Source organism: Loxodonta africana, unplaced genomic scaffold (genome assembly GCF_030014295.1).
Source record: "Loxodonta africana isolate mLoxAfr1 unplaced genomic scaffold, mLoxAfr1.hap2 scaffold_69, whole genome shotgun sequence".
In the NCBI taxonomy this organism is placed as follows: Eukaryota; Metazoa; Chordata; class Mammalia; order Proboscidea; family Elephantidae; genus Loxodonta; species Loxodonta africana.
The window spans coordinates 633,801-650,666 of record NW_026975421.1 but is presented as its reverse complement, the minus strand read 5'-3'; the positions used below and the strand labels follow the sequence as shown (position 1 = coordinate 650,666).

The 16,866-nt window shown below is 43.8% G+C and overlaps 1 protein-coding gene across 5 annotated transcripts in view; it reads left to right on the top strand.

The window, feature by feature from the left end:
- The window catches only part of LOC135230009 (protein FAM170B-like), a 304,835-nt gene that overhangs the window by 106,129 nt on the left and 181,840 nt on the right, over positions 1–16,866 (top strand). For 3 of the 5 annotated variants that reach the window (XR_010320639.1, XR_010320642.1, XM_064279116.1), the window contains exon 1: positions 9,753–9,897. The exons of 1 other annotated variant lie outside the window; for it this stretch is intronic. The gene's annotated coding sequence lies outside the window, so the exon portion shown is untranslated. Of the gene's footprint in view, positions 1–9,752; positions 9,898–16,866 lie in introns of those variants that run through there. One more of the 5 variants, XR_010320641.1, reaches the window with a different exon arrangement.

Genomic DNA, 16,866 nt, shown 5'->3' with positions numbered 1-16,866 from the left:
TGGTCTGACTGCAGAACCCACCTACCTGTGCACTATAGAAAACAGAGGTGCACTTTCCTCACAGACACTTGGGAGATGGTTGTCAGCCCCCTGCCTTTGTTCAGAGTGTGACCCCCTGCTGCAACCAGATACCTGTGTCTACAACAATCACCCCTCCCCATCTAAGACTATAGGACTTGATGACCTACAATTGATGACCAACTACCTAGACACCTGAACTGAATCTATACAAGAAAAGTGAATGGACTCCTTGGCTCATATACCTGGTAACAGCTCTAGCCATCTGGTGACAGGACGTTAAATCTTGAAAGTTGCAAATGATCAAGCGAGCTCACTCACGCAGCCTATTTGGGCATATCAAAGCAAAACAAAGCAAAAAGCTAGGATACAGTTGGCAAAAGTAAAAAAATAAAATAAAATAACTTTTAGATGGCTCAGAGACAGCAGTCAATATCAAATCACATAAAGAAGCAGACCATGATCACTTCAACAGTCTCTCAAAACAAAGAATCAAGGAATCTTGCAGATGAAGGTGTTTTCCTGGAATTACCAGATGTAGAATACAAAAGGTTAATATACAGAACTTTCAAGAGATCAGGGAGATTAGGCAAAATGCAGAACAAACCAAAGAACACACAGATAAAGTAGCTGAAGAAATTAAAAAGGTTACTCAAGAACATAAAGAAAAATTTAATAGGCTGCAACAATCCATAGAAAGAAAGCAATCAGGAATTCAGAAGATTAACAATAAAATTACAAAATTAGACAACTCAGTAGACAGAGGAACAGTATTGAGGAAATGGAAAGCAGAATTGGTGAGATTGAAGATAATGTGGCACCAATATATTTGAAGAAAAATCAGATAAAATTATTTTAAAAAAACATGAAGAAACCCTAAGATTTATGTGGGGCTCTATCAAGAGAAATAATCTATGAGTGATTGAAGTATCAGATTAGGCAGGGAGAACAGAAAAAACAGAGAGAATTGTTGAAGATTTGTTGGCAGAAAACTTCCTTGATACCATGAAAGATGAGCAGCAGATATCTATCCAAAATGCTTATTGAACCCCACATAAGGTAGATCTCAAAAGAAAGTCACCCAGACATATTATAAACAAACTTGCCAAAAACAAAGACAAAGAGAATTTTAAGAGTGGCTAGGAATAAATGAAAAGCCACCTACAAAGGAGACTCAATAAGAATAAGCTCAGACTACTCGAGAGAAACCATGCAGGGAAGAAGGCAATGGGATGGCTTATATAAAGTGATGAAGGAAAAATATTGCCAGCCAAGAATCATATATGCAACAAAACCATCTCTCAAATATGAAGATGAAATTAGGACATTTCCAGATAAACAGAAGATTAGGGAATTAAAAAAAAATAAAAACCCTACAAGAAATACTAAAGAGGGTTTTCTGGTTAGAAAATCAACAATATCAGATATCAACCCAAGACCAGAATGCAGGACAGAGCAACCAGATATCAACCTAGGTAGGGAAATTACAAAAATAAATCACGATAAAAAAATGCTCAGAACAGGGAAACAGGGATGTTATTATGTAAAGGATGACAATACTAAAATAACAAAGAGGGACTGAAAAATGTAGTCATAGATCTTTCACACAGAGAGATAGTCAAAGGGATAGAAAGAAATAAAAGTCAGGTTTAAACTTAGAAAAATAATGGTAAATATTAAGGTAACCAAAAAGGAGACTAACAATCCTACACATTGAAATAAAATACAAGAAAAACATAACAACTCAGAAAAAAAAAAATCAACAATGAATAAGAGGAAAAGGCAATATACAAAGAAACACTACTCAGTACAAAAAATTAAGCAGAAAAAAGAAACTCAACAACATACAAAAAAGATATCAAAATGATGGCACACAACTCATAACTATCAAAATTACGCTGAATGTAAATGGACTAAATGTACCAATAGAGACAGAGAGTGAAAGAATGGATTAAAAAACACGATCCATCTATATACTGCCTACAAGAGACACTCCTTAAAGACACAAACAAACTAAAACTCAAAGGATGGCAAAAATAAATATCAAGCAAACAACAATCAAAAAAGAGCAAGAGTGGCAATAATTTCTGACAAAATAGACTTTAAAGTTAAATTCACCAAAAAGGATAAGGAAGGACACTATATAATGATTAAGCAGACAACATACCAGGAGGATATCACCATATTAAATATTTACACACCCAATGACAGGGCTTCAAGATACATAAAACAAACTCTAACAGCATTGTAAAGTGAGATAGACAGTTCCACAATAATATTAGCTGACTCCAACATACCACTTTGGTGAAGAACAGAACGTTCAGAAAGAAGTTCAGTAAAGACATGGAAGATCTAAATGCCACAATCAACCAACTTGACTTCACATACATATACAGAACACTCCACCAACAGCAGCCAAGTATACTTTCTTTTCCAATGCATATGGAACATTCTCTGGGAGAGACCACATATTAGGCTATAAAGCACACCTTAACAGAATCCAAAACATCAAAATATTGCAAAGCATCTTCTCTGACCATGAAGCTATAAAAGTAGAAATCAAAAACAAAACAAAAAAAAAAGCAGGGAAAAGAAATCAAACACTCAGAAACTGAGCAATACCTTGCTCAAAAACGACTGGGTTATAGAAGGAATTAAGGATGGAATAAAGAAATTCACAGTATCCAATGAGAATGAAAACACTTCCTACCAGAACCTTTGAGACACAGGTAAAGCAGTGCTCAGAGGTCAATTTATAGCAATACACGCACACATCAAAAAAGAAGAAAGGGCCAAAATCAAAGAATTATCCCTACAACTTGAACAAATAGAGAGCAACAAGAGAAACCCTCAGGCATCAGAAGAAATTAAATAATAAAAAGTAGAGCAGAATTAAATGAAATAGAAAATAGAAAAAAAATTGAAAGAGTTAACAAGACCAAAAGCTGGTTCTTTGAAAAAATTAACAAAATTGCTAAAACACTGGCCCAACTGACAAAAGAAAAACAGGAGAAGAAGCAAATTACCCAACATCACAACAGACCCAACTGAAATTAAAAGAATCATATCAGATTAGTATGAAAAATCATACTCTAACAGCTTTGAAAACCTAGAAGAAATGGATAAATTTCTACAAACACATTGCCTACCTAAACTAACAGAAACAGAGGTAGAACACTTAAATAAACCCATAACAGAAGGAGAGGTTGAAAAAGGTCATTAAAAAAAATTAAAAATCTCCCAACAACAACAACAAAAAAGCCCTGGCCCTGACAGCTTCCCTGGTGAGTTCTACCAAACTTTCAGGGAAGAGTTAACACTACTACTAGTAAAGGTATTTTAGAGCATTGAAAAAGATGGAATACTCCCAAACTCATTCTATGAAGCCAGCATATCCCTGATACCAAAACCAGGTAAAGACACCACACACACACACACAAAATTACAGACCTATATTCCTCATGAACTTAGATGCACAAATTCTCCACAAAATTCTACCCAATAGAATTCAATAACATATCAAAAAAATAATTCACCATGACCACGTGGGATTCATACTAGGTATGCAGGGATGGTTCAACATTAGAAGAACAACCAAAGTAATCCACCATATAGGTAAAACAAAGGACAAGAACCACATGATCTTATCAATTGATGCAGAAAAGGCATTTGACAAAGTCCAGCACCCATTCATGATAAAAACTCTCAGAAAATAGGAATAGAAGGAAAATTCCTCAACACAATAAAGGGCATTTATATAAAGCCAACAGCCAACATCATCCTAAATGAAGAGAGTCTGAAAGCATTCCCTTGAGATGGGGAACCAGACAAGGATGCCCTTTATCACCACTCATTCAACAGTGTGCTGGAGGTCCTAGCCAGAGCAATTAGGCCAGATAAAGAAATAAAGGCATCCAGATTGGTAAAGAAGAAATGAAAGTATCTCTATTTGCAGATGACATGATCTTATACAGAGAAAACCCAAAAGAATCCTCAAGAAAACTACTGAAACTAATATAAGAGTTCAGCAGAATATCAGGATACAAGATAAACATACAAAAATCAGTTGGATTCCTCTACACCAACAAAAAGATCATCAAAGAGGAAATCACCAAATCAATACCATTTACTGTAGCCCCCAAGAAGATAAAATACTAGGAATAATTGTAACCAGAGACATAAAAGACCTATACAAACAAAACTACAAGACACTACTACAAGAAATCAAAAGAGACTTACATAAGTGGACAAACATACCTTGATCATAGATAGGAACACTGAACATTGTAAAAATGTCTCTTCTACTGAAAGCGATCTATAGATATGCTGCAATTCCAATCCAAATTCCAAGGACATTTTTTAATGTGATGGAGAAACAAATCACCAACTTCATATGGAAGGGAAAGAGGCCCCAGATAAATAAAGCATTACTGAAAAAGAAGAACAAAGTGGGAGGCGTCACATTACCTGATTTTAGAACTTATTATACCGCCATGGTAGTCAAAACAGCCTGGTACCGGTACAGCAGCAGACACATAGACCAATGGAACAGAATTGAGAATCCAGACATAAATCCATTCACTTATTAGCTGATATTTGATAAAGGCTCAAAGTCAGTTAAATGGGGGAAAGACAGCCTCTTTAACAAATGGTGCTGGCATAACTGGATATCCCTCCACAAAAAAATGAAACAAGATCCATACCTCACACCAGGCACAAAAACTAACTGAAAATGGATCAAGGACCTAAATATGAAATCTAAAATGATAAAAATCATGGAAGAAAAAACAGGGACAACACTAGGAGCCCTGATACATAGCATAAACAGTACAAAAACCATTACGAACAATGTACAAGCACCCAAAGAAAAATTAGATAACTCCTAAAAATCAAACACGCTCATCCAAAGTCTTCACCAGAAGAGTAAACTGATTACCTACAGACTGGGAAACAGTTTTTAGCTATAACATTTCCGATCAGCCTCTGATCTCTAAAATCTACATGATATTGCAAAAACTCAACAACAAAAAGACAAATAACCCATTTTAAAAATGGGCAAAGGATAGGAACAGGCCCTTCAACGAAGAAGACATTCAGGCAGGTAACAGATACATGAGGAAATGCTCACAATCATTAGCCATTAGAGGAATGTAAATCAAAACTACAATGAGATACCATCTCACTCCAGCAAGGCTGCCATTAAGCCCAAATCACAAAATAATAAATGTTGGAGAGGTTGTAGAGAGCCAGGAACACTTATTCACTGCTGGTGGGAATTTAAAATGGTGCAGCCACTTTGGAAATCAATCTGGCACTCCCTTAAAAAGCTAGAAATGGAACTACCATAGGACATGGCAATCCCACTCCTTGGAATATATCTTAGAGAAATAAGAGCCTTTATATGAACAGATATATGCACAACCATGTTCATTGCAGCACTGTTTACAATAGCAGAAAGACGGAAGTAACCAAGGTGCCCATCAAGAGATGGATGGATAAATAAATTGTGGTGCATTCACACGATGGAATACTTCACACAGATCAAGAACAATGATGAATCCATGAAATATTTCATAGCTTGGAGGAATCTGGAGGGCATTATGCTGAGTGAAATTAGTCAGTTGCAAAAGGACGAATATTGTATGAGACCACTATTATAAGAACTCAAGAAATAGTTTAAACAGAGAAGAAAATATTCTTTGATGGTTATGAGGGTGGGGAGAAAGGGAGGGAGAAGGATATTCGCAAATTTAGATAGTAGACAAGAACTATTTTACATGAAGGTGAAAGGCAACATACAATAAAGGAGAGGTCAGCATAACTGGACTAAATCAAAAGCAGTTTCCTGAATAAACCAAATGCTCCAAAGGCCAGAGTAGCAGGGGCAGCAGTGGGGGGACCATGTTTTCAGGGGACATCTAGGTCAATTGGCATAATAAAATCTATTAAGAAAACATTCTGCATCCCACATTGGTGAGTGGCATCTGCAGTCTTAAAAACACTATAAAGCGGCCATCTAAGGTGCATCAATTGGTCTCAACCCACCTGGAGCAAGGAGAATAAAGAACACCAAAGATACTAGGTAATTATGAGTCCAAAAGACAGAAATGACCACGTAAATCCAAGACTACATCAGCCTGAGGCCGGAAGAACTAGATGGTGCCCGTCTACAACCGAAGACTGCCCCGACAGGGAACGAAACAGAGTATCCCTGATGGAGCACGAGAGCAGTGAGATGCAGACCTCAAAGTCCCATAAAAAAATCAGACTTAATGATCTGACTGAGACTAGAGGAACCCTGGAGGTCACGGTCCCCAGACCTTCTGTTGGCCCAAGACTGGAACCATTCCCAAAGCCAACTCTTCAGACAGGGATTGGACTGGATTATAGGATAGAAAATGACAGTGGTGAGGAGTGGCCTTCTGGTCTCAAGTGGACACATGAGACTATGTGGGCAGCTCCCGTTTGGAGGGGAGGTGAGAAGGCAGAGGGGGACAGAAAGTGGCTGAATGGACACGGGGAATACAGGGCTGAGAGAAGGAGTGTGCTGTCTCATTAGTGGGAGAGGAACTAGGAGTACATAGCAAGCTGTATACAAATTTTTGTATGAGAGACTGACTTGATTTGTAAAGTTTCACTTAAAGCACACACACACAAAGGATGGAAAGAATACACAGAGTCACAGCACCAAAAGAAATGGTCGACTTTCAGTCGTTTCATGAGGTGGCATATGATGAAGAACTGGTAGTAGTGAAGCAAGAAGTCCAAGCTACACTGAAGGCACTGGAGAAAAACAAGGCTCCAGGAACTGACAGAATACCCACTGAGTTGGTTCAACAAACAGATGCAGCCCTGTTCATGCCCACTCCACTATGCAAAGAAATTTGGAAGCTAGCTACCTGGCCAACAGGCTGCAAGAGATGCACGTTTGTGTCCATTCCAAAGAAAAGCGATCCAACAGATTGTGGAAGTTATCAAATGTAAATCATAGTATTAGTAAATATGGTAAACAAACAAACAAAAAAACTCTATCTATTCTACAGTGAATGTGACATTCTATCCCCAGGAGATCCAGTGAGTTTATAATGTTGTTGTTAGGTGCTGTTGAGTCAGTTCCAACTCATAGCGACCCTGTGTACAACAGAACGGAACAGTGCCCAGCCCTGGGCCTTTCTCATTGCTATGTCTGAGCCCACTGTTGCAGCCACCGTCTCAATCTGTCTCATTGAGGATCTTTGTCTTTTTCACTGACCCTCTACTTTACCAAGCACGATGTCTTTTTCCAGGGACTGATTCCTCCTGATAACATGTCCAGAGTACGTGAGACCAAGTCTTGCCACCCACCTTTCTAAGGAGCATTCTGGCTGTACTTCTTCCAAGACAGGTGTGTTCATTCTTTTAGCAGTCCATGGTATATTCATTATTCTTCACCAACAACATAATTCAAGTTTCAGTTCTTTTGTCTTCCTTATTCATTGTCCAGCTTTAGCATGCATATGAAAAAATGAGGCAATTGAAAATACATGGCTTGGTTCAGGCACACCTTAGTCCTCAAAGTGACATCTTCGATTTTTAAGACTTTAAAGAGGTCTTTTGTAGCAGATTTGCCCAATAAAATATGTCATTTGATTTCTCGAAGTCTGCTTCCATGGGTGTTGATTGTGGATTCAAGTAAAATGAAATCCTTGACGACTTCAGTATTTTCTGTTTATTGTGATTTTTTTTTATTGTTCCAGTTGTGAGGATTTTTGTTTTCTTTATGTTGAAGTGTAATCCATCCTGAAGGCTGAAGTCTTTGATCCTCATCAGTAAGTGCTTCAAGTCCTCTTCACTTTCAGTAAGCAAGATTGTGTCATCTGCATGTCTAGGCTGTTAATGAGTCTTCCTCCAATCCTGGTGCCCCTTCTTCATATAGTCCAGCTTCTTGGACTGTATGGATTATACTTTTTTTTTTTTACAGAAACTCAGTTTTTGTTAATTTACTACGGCAGCCCTAGAAAATGAATACAGAGCCCTTCACCAAGAACAAGTCAAGTTAGCACCAAAAATACTCCTGTAAGGGTAGCTGTGTAGCATGAGACATGGCGGTTTTTAAAAAGTATGAAGTAAAACTTTCAGCTTTGACAAAGAAAGGGCTCCTCTAAGTCCAAGTTCTAAGTCCATTGCTGTTGGGTCAATTCTATCTCATAGCGACCCTAAAGGACAGAGTAGAATTGACCCATAGGGTTTCCAAGGAGTGGCTGGTAGATTCGAACTGCTTGAATAAGTATTGTGAAAAAATACAACCCTGACACACAACTTTTCTGAGCTTAGTATTAAAACAAAACAAAACAAAAAAGTGGCTGTCGAGTGGATTCTGACTCATAGGGACCCTATAAGACAGAGTAGAGCTTCCCCACAGGGTTTTCAAGGAGCGACTAGTAGATTCAAACTGCAGACCTTTTGGTAGCACCCAAATGCATAATCATCGCACCACCAGTGGCTTTCAAATCAGCTATAGGCTGATGATCTCCAAATTCTTAGAACCCAGAAAACTACCTCAGAGTAGTATCCACAGCTGGGAACTGTTCTCCACACTTGGACGAACTCAGACATCCAAATCTAACATGTCCAGAAAAAATCTTTTGGTCATTTTCTCAAGTTTGTTCCTCCATGGTTTTCCACATGGTAGAGAATGGCTCTGCTGACCATGCACTCATGGTACCTGAATTCTAGAAGTCACCTTTGATTCTCCATTCCCCTCATCCCATATGTCTGATTGACCAGCAATTCTTGGCAGCTCAACCTCCAAAGTACACCTCAAGCCTGCCCACTGTTCCCACCTGCACTACCACCATCACTCCTCACCCTGACCACTGCAGAAGCATCCTGACCCGTCCTCTGTATTTGCTGTCTTCAAGTTCTCCTGGGCTACAGTTAATTCCTGGGACACATTCTTTCTCAAGACCATTGAACAATAGAAGGAGAAGGGCATTTAGTTGTATGCTACCTCCTCCGCTTGAGCTGCACGCCCCTCAGAAATCACTTTTCACTGTGCACTCTATAATGTCTCTATCCCAATTTCTTGTCTTTGGCTGCACTGCTTTGATAGCGTGCATGCATGTGTGCTTCAGGGGTCATGTAGACAGATGCTTGGAGGAATTTTTCTTAGTACAATCATGGTTGTGTGCCATCAAGAGATTCTGACTCATATCAACCCTGTATGACAACTTAGAACTGCCTCAGAAGGTTTCCTAGGTTGCAGCCTTCATGGCGCAGCCCTGGTGGCCCCGTGGTTAAGAGCTTGGCTGCTAACCAAAGGGTGGACAGTTCGAATCCACCAGTTGCTTCTTGGCAGAAAGACATGGCAGTCTGCTTCTGTAAAGACTTATACTTTTAGAAACCCTATGCGGCAGTTCTACTCTGCCCTATAGGGTCACTATGAGTCTGAATTGATTCAACAGCAACTGGTTCGGATTTTGTTTGGTTAGAATCTTTATGGGAGCCCATCTCCAGATCTTTTCAACCCCTGAGCTGGTGGGTTCCAACGGCCCACCTTTCAGTTAGCCAAGCACTTAACCGTTGCACCTCCAATACTTAACTCTGCACGCGAGAGGGCCCTCTCCTGACGTCTCCTGTCTCCTCACGCAGCACTCCTTGGCATTGTCCTTGCTTCTAGACCCCGCCCTCCCCTCTGGAGGCCCAACCCCCCCACGCCCGCCCCCCACACCCGGGCCGCTGGGCGGGGCCGGCAGCCATGTTCCACGCCGTCCAGCCAGTTACTCCCGGAAGCGCCGGGAGGGGTGGTGAGGGGCCCGGGCCGGATGGCGCGCCTTAGAGAGGATGGTGTTCGTGCTGCTTTCCGTGCCGTGTTTTCTGAAAGGTGTGAAACTCCGGCAGGTGGGTAGAGGGACCCGCTCCCAGACTGAACAAGCCCGGCCCCTCGAAGGCGTGGAGGGAAGGCGCCAGGAGGGCGGGTCCCAGTCCCAGCATCCCTGGGCTCCAGAGGTTGGGGAGTCCGGACGTTGGGTTAGCAGCTGGCATCGCCCCCTCCGGCGTACCCCGTCCCGAGTGATCCCCAGGGTTGGACGCGGCGCGGGGGCGGGCGGACGCGGCCACTCTAGGGGCTGCGAGAGGGAGCCTCTGGCCCGGGAGACGCAGCTGGTCTGTGAAATTTGCATCCCCATGGATTTGCGGGGGGGGGGTCCAGCCGCGGGATCCAGCTGCGGAGTGCCCTCGGGCCTGGGGGCTTGAAGGGCCTGGGGAGAAAGGCCATGTCCAGGGCTGCGCCCAGGTCCCTACTCTGCCTGGGGCGGGTTTGTGGGCCAAGCTGGGGGATGGGCGCCTGCCCCCCCCGCCCCCCACCTGCTCCCTATGCCAGGGGGGAAACCGAGGCCCAGAGTTCGCCCAGGGGGGTGAGACTCCAGACTGAGGGCGGGGCACTCGCCCACATTCGTCCTCCCACCCCCACCAGACTCCGTAGGGTGCCAGGGACGGGGAGAGAGCGATCCCCCGCCCAAGGCCCCGCTGCCCCTTACTGTTTTGGGCGCTGTGCCTGGGAGGCTGAGGCACCCCACGCCCTCGCCCGCGCCCCGCTGGTCTACTCTCGGGGCTGGGGCGTCGGCGCGGCCCCGGCCCCATCGGGAAAGGAAGGGGTCCTGGGAATCTGTGGAGCAGCGCGGGGATCCTACTCCTTGTGGAAGCAGCAGCGATTCAGTGTCTGTTAACAGTGTGGATGCCGGGTCCCGCTCCCCCTCTGGGTGGCGGGGGTGGGGGTAGCAGGAAGGGGTCCTGAGCAACCATGTTGTTTGTTAACTTAAACGTTTGTGCGGCGCTGTGTACCGGTCGCTGTGGACGCGGTCTCTGGTGCTGAGGGGATTTGAGGGTTCCTCACACTGGCGGGATTTGGAGCCTCTACCCTGGTGGCAGTGGGTTACCCTGGTGGCGTAGTGGTTAAGTGCTAAGGCTGCTAGCCAAAAGGTTGGCAGTTTAAATCCACCAGGCGCTCCTTGGAAACTCTGTGGGGCAGTTCTACTCTGTCCTGTAGGGTCGCTATGAGTCAGAATTGACTCGACGGCAACGGGTGTGTTTTTTTTTTTTAGGTTGGAGGAGATTAGGTGTCTCTCGGGCTGACATTTGAAGGTCTGGAGCTCACGGTTTGTGAGGGTTTATAAGGGTTTTAAGTGCTCCGGCCATGGGCGCCAACCCGATTTTCCAGCCCCTGTGGACGGACCGCCCCCCGCCCCCGGGGGGGATTGGCTGCTCTGGGACCCCGAGCCCAGAGGGCGGTGAGAAGCTGACAAACGTGAGTGATGCCCTGCAGGCTCCAGTCGGCGGGGCAGCCCTGCTCACATGGTCTGAATACGGGCAGTAGGGCAGTCGGCTTCGTGCCTGGGGGGTGGTTTCCGAATGTTCCCTCTTGTCCTCCCCCCCCCCGTGCGGGGCGACAACTCTCCCCTGGGCGGGGACCTAGTAGAGGCCTGCAGGGCATCAGGGTGTGGAGGGGCAGAGCTTGGGCAGGGAGGGCGAGGCCCTGCAGGTTCCTGTACGTGACCACGGCAGGGGGGTGCAGGTCGTGAAGGCTGGGCCTGGTCGAGGACCCACTAGGTCGCGCAGAAGGAGTGGGTTAGGATAATCATAGCATTAATGGGAGTATTGAGAGAGCGTCCTGGGGCGTTGGGTCCCTGGGGAAGAAAAGCTTCTGCTGTCGCCACTGGATCCGTGCCCAGGTCGGTCCGGGCTTAGGTCCAGGAGGTTCCCATGCTCGGAGGCCCTGGTGGGCAGAACAGAACCGGTGTTGCGCGCGCCCTCTCGCGGCCTTGCGCCGAATCGCTGAAGTTCAGTGTTGGGGGATTCTAAGCCAGGGTTTTGGAATTCAATAGTGAAGCAGAGCAAATAAATGATGCAGTGCCTTGATGGGACCGGTGGAGACAACAAGAAGCAAAGCACAGCTCAAACTTCAAAATTCCACTGAGTGTTAGTAGGATTTGGAGGGAGAAAATGGAGAGTCGAGAGGCCCACAGATGCAGAAGGGTTAGGGGATTAGGGTTGGGGGTTAGGGTTTGGTGTTAGGGGTTCAGGTTTGGGGGTTAGAGGTTTGGGAGTTAGGTTTAGGGGTATAGGTTTTAGGTGGTTGGGGGTTGGGGTTAGGGCTGGGGTTACTAGGCTCGGGCACAAGTGGTTTAGGGTTAGGGTTAGAGTGAGGCTGAGGTTGATTCCCCAGTCTTGTGTACTGTCTCTTCCTTCACCAGAGTTACCACATATCTGTTGTTTGGTTGGAAGCCCTGAGGGCGTAGTGATTAAGACCCACCGGTGCTAACCAAAGGTCTGCAGTTCAAATCCACCAGGTGCTCCTTGGAAACTCTATGGGGCAGTTCTAATCTGTCCTATAGGGTCGCTATGAGCTGGAATCAACTCGACGGCAGTGGGTTTGGTTTTTTTTTGGTTATTGTTTAGTTGGCTTTTCTCTCCCCACTCTTCGTCTCCCTGGTGAACATCAAGGATTGTTTCTGTGCGTAAATGTTTTCATGAGTTTTTATGATAGTGGTCTCTTACTGTATATGTCGTTTTGTGATTGACTTAGTCAGCATGATGCGCCCCAGATTCATCCATGGCGTGAGATGTTTCGGAGATTCATCATTGGTCTTTATTGTCGTGTAGTGTTCCACTGTGTGTATGTACCGTAGTTTGTTTATCCATTCCTCTGGATGAGCACTTAGGTTGTTCCCATTTTTTGCTACTGTGAATAATGTTGCAGTGAACACGAGTGTGCCTATGTCTGTTCCTATGACTGCTCATGGAAACCCTGGTGGCTAGTGGTTAAGTGCTACGGCTGCTAACAAAAAGAGTTAGGGTTTGAGGTTCAGGATGTTAGGGTTAGGGTTGTTAGAGTTAGGGTTGTTAGGGTTTGGGGTTAGGGTTTTTGGGTTGGGGTTAGGTGTTAGGGTTAGGTTTAGGGTTTGAGGTTAGAGTTTGGAGTTACAGGTTAGGTGTTAGGGGTTGCAGTTTGGGGTTTAGGGTTTTGGGGTTTAGCGATTAGGGTTTGGGTTAGGTTTTAGGTGTTAGGGTTTAGGTTTATGGTTGGGGTTGGTGTTGGGTTTGTTTGGGGTATGTGGTTTGCGGTTAGAGGGTGGTTGTTAGAGGGTTGAGGTTTAGAGGGTTGGGGGTTAGAGATTGAGGGAGTTAGAGGGTGAGGGGTTAGAGGGTGAGGGGGTTAGAGGTTGAGAAGATTATAGAGTGAGGGAGTGAGAAGGTGAGGGTGTGAGGGGGTGAAGATTAGGGTTTAGGGTTAGAGGGTTTAGGCTTAGGGTTCAGAGGCTTAGGGTTAGCGGGTTAGGGGTGTAGGGTTTCAGGGTTCAGAGGTTGGGGTTGGTGTGGTTAGGGTTAGAGGTTTAGGGTTAGAGGATTAGGGGTATGGTTTAGAGGTTTAGGGTTAGGGGTTAGGGCTAGGGTTTAGAGGTTCAGGTTTAGGGGTTTGGGGTAAGGTTTTAGGGTTTATGGTTAGAGGGTTAGGTTTAGGGCTTTGGGCTTAGAGTTTAGGGTTTTAGGACTTAGGGCTTAGGGCTTAGAGCCTAGGGTTTAGGGCTTAAGGTTTAGGGTTTAAGGCTTAGAGTGAGGGTTAGGGCTAGGGGCTGGGGTTAGGGTTTAGGGTTAGGGTATTAGGGTTAGAGGGTTAGATGGTTTAGCGTTTAAGTTTAGAGTTTAGGGGTTGGGGTTAAGGGTGTTAGTGTTTAGGGTTTTGGCGTTTAGGGTGTTAGGGTTAAATGTGTTAGGGCTAAGGGTGTTAGGGTTTTAAGTGTTATGGTTTAGGGTTTAGGGTTAAGTGATAGGGTTAGGCTTAGGCTCATTCTTAGGTTTAGGGCTAGGGAGTTGAGGTTTAGGGTTTGGGGGTTGGGGTTAGGTTTAGGGCTAGGGTTAGAGGGTTAGGGTTAGAGGGTTAGAGTTAGAGGGTTAGGGTTTCGGGTTAGGGTTTCAGGTTAGCGTTAGAGGGTTATGGTTCCAGGGTTAGGTTTAGGGTCTTTAGGGTTAGGGTGGTTAGGGGTTAGGGTTACGTGTTAGGGTTTAGGGTTTATGGTTTATGGTTAGGTTTAGGGTTTGGGCTTTGCCGTTTGAGGTTTGGGTTTAGGGTTTGGGGCTTAGAGTATAGGGTTTAGAGTGTAGGGTTTTGGTGTGTAGTGTTTTGGGGTGTAGGTGTTTAGGTTGTAGGGTTTAGGGTATAGGGGTTAGGGTTTGGGTTAGGGTTAGAGTTTCGGGCCTTGGGGGTTAGGACCTAAGGGCTTAGGGTCTTAGGGGCTTTGGGGCTTAGGGCTTAGGGGCTAGAGTTAGAAGGCTAAGGCCAGAGGGCCAGAAGGCCAGAGGGCCAGGGTTAAGGTTTGATTCCTGGCTGGCAATTTTTTTCCTTCAATATTTTGTATAAGTCATCCCATTGCCTTCTTGCCTCCATGATTTCAGCTGAATAGTCCAAGTTTACTGTTATTTACTCTCCTTTGTTGGTGACTTCGTTTATCCCTAGCCTCTCTTAAAATTCTCTTTATATTTGATTTTGGCAAGTTTGATTATTATATGTCTCGGTCACTTTCTTTTGAGATCTACCTTATGTGGAATTTGATGAGCATCTTTCATGATATCAGGGAAGTTTTCTGCCAACAAATCTTCAACAGTTCCCTCTGTATTTTCTGTTAGCCCTCCCTGTTCTGATACTCCAATCACTCATAGTTATTTCTCTTGATAAAGTCCCACATGATTATTTGGATTCTTCATTTAAAATTCTTTTATCTGGTTTCTCTTCAAATATATTAGTCCCAAGAGTTTGATCTTCAATCTCAGTAATTCTGCCTTCCAGTTCTTCAGTTGTGCTCTTCTTACTTTCTAATTGAGTTTTCTAACTCTGTAATTTTATTGTTAATCTTCTGAATCTCTGATTGCAGTCTCTCTATGGTTTCTTGCAGCTTATTAAATTTTTAATTATGTTCTTGAGAAACCTTTTTAATTTCTTCAGCTGCTTTATCTTTATGTTCCTTAGCTTGTTCTGCATTTTGCCTCATTTCCTTCCTGATGTCTTTAAGAGTTCTGTATATTAATCTTTTGTATTCTGCATCTGGTAATTCCAGGATTGCACCTTCATCCAGAAGATTCCTTGAGTCTTTGTTCTGAGAGCTTGTTGAAGCAATCATGGGTCAGCTTCTTTTTTTTTTTAATTATTTTAATAATTTTTATTGTGTTTTAAGTGAAAGTTTACAAATCAAGCCAGTCTCTCACATAAAAACTTATACACAACTTGTTACATATTCCCAATTACTTTCCCCCCAATGGGACAGCCCACCCCCTCCTTCCACTCTTTCTTTTCTTGACCATTTTGCCAGTTTCTAAGCCCCTCTACCCACCCATCTCCCTTCCAGGCAGGAGATGCCAACATTGTCTCAAATGTCCACCCAAACCAAGTACCTCATGCCTCACCAGCATCCCTCTCCAACCCATTGTCTAGTCCAATCCATGTCTGATGAACTGGCTTTGGGGATGGTTCCCGTAGTGGGTGAATGGAAGGTGTGGGGGCCATGATCACTGGGGTCCTTCCAGTCTCAGTCAGACCATTAAGTCTGGTCTTTTTATGAGAATTTGGGGTCTGCATCCCACTGTTCTCCTGCTGCCTCAAGGGATCTCTGTTATGTTCCCTGTCAGGGCAGTCATTGGTTGTGGCTCAGCACTATCTAGTTCTTCTGGTCTCAGGATGATGTAGTCTCTAGTTCAGGTAGTCCTTTCTGTCTCTTGGGCTCGTTATTATCTTATGTTCTTGGTGTTCTCCATTCTCCCTTAATCCAGGTGGGTTGAGAATCATTGATGCATCTGAGATGGCTGCTTGCTAGCATTTAAGATCCCAGATGCCACTCTTCAAAGTGGGATGTGGAATGTTTTCTTAATAGATTTTATTATGCCAGTTTACTTAGATGTCCCCTGAAACCGTGGTCCCCAAACCCCTGCCCGTGCTTTGCTGACCTTCGAAGCATTCAGTTTATTCAGGAAACTGCTTTGCTTTGGTTTAGTCCAGTTGTGCTGACCTCCACTGTGTTGAGCGTTGTCCTTCCATTCACCCAAAGTAGTTCTTGTCTATCTCTTTAGTAAATACCCCTCTCCTACCCTCCCTCCCTCCCCCCTCTCGTAACAACAAAGGAATATGTTCTTCTCAGTTTAAACTATTTCTCGAGATCTTATAATAGTGGTCTTATACAATATTTGACCTTTTGCATCTAATTTCACTCAGCATAATGCCTTCCAGATTTCTCCATGTTATGAAGTGTTTCACAGATTCATCACTGTTCTTTATTGATGTGTAGTATTCCATTGTGTGAGTATACCATAATTTATTTATCCATTCATCCATTGATGGGCACCTTGGTTGCTTCCATCTTTTTGCTATTGTAAACAGTGCTGCAATAAACATAGATGTGCATATATCTGTTTGTGTAAAGGCTCTTATTTCTCTAGGATATATTCCGAGGAGTGGGATTGCTGGGTTGTATGGTAGTTCTATTTCTAGCTTTTTAAGGAGGAGTCAAATTGATTTCCAAAGTGGTTGTATACCATTTTACATTCCCTCCAGCAGTGTATAAGTGTTCCAATCTCTCCACAGCCTCTCCAACATTTATTATTTTGTGTGTTTTGGATTAATGCCAGCCTTGTTGGAGTGAGATGGAAACTCATTGTAGTTTTGATTTGCATTTCTCTAATGGCTAATGATCGAGAGCATTTCCTCATGTATCTGTTAGCTGCCTGAATGTCTTTTTTAGTGAAGTGCCTGTTCATATCCCTTACCCATTTTTTAATTGGGGTGTTTGTCTTTTTGTGGTTGAGTTTTAGCAGAGTCATGTAGGT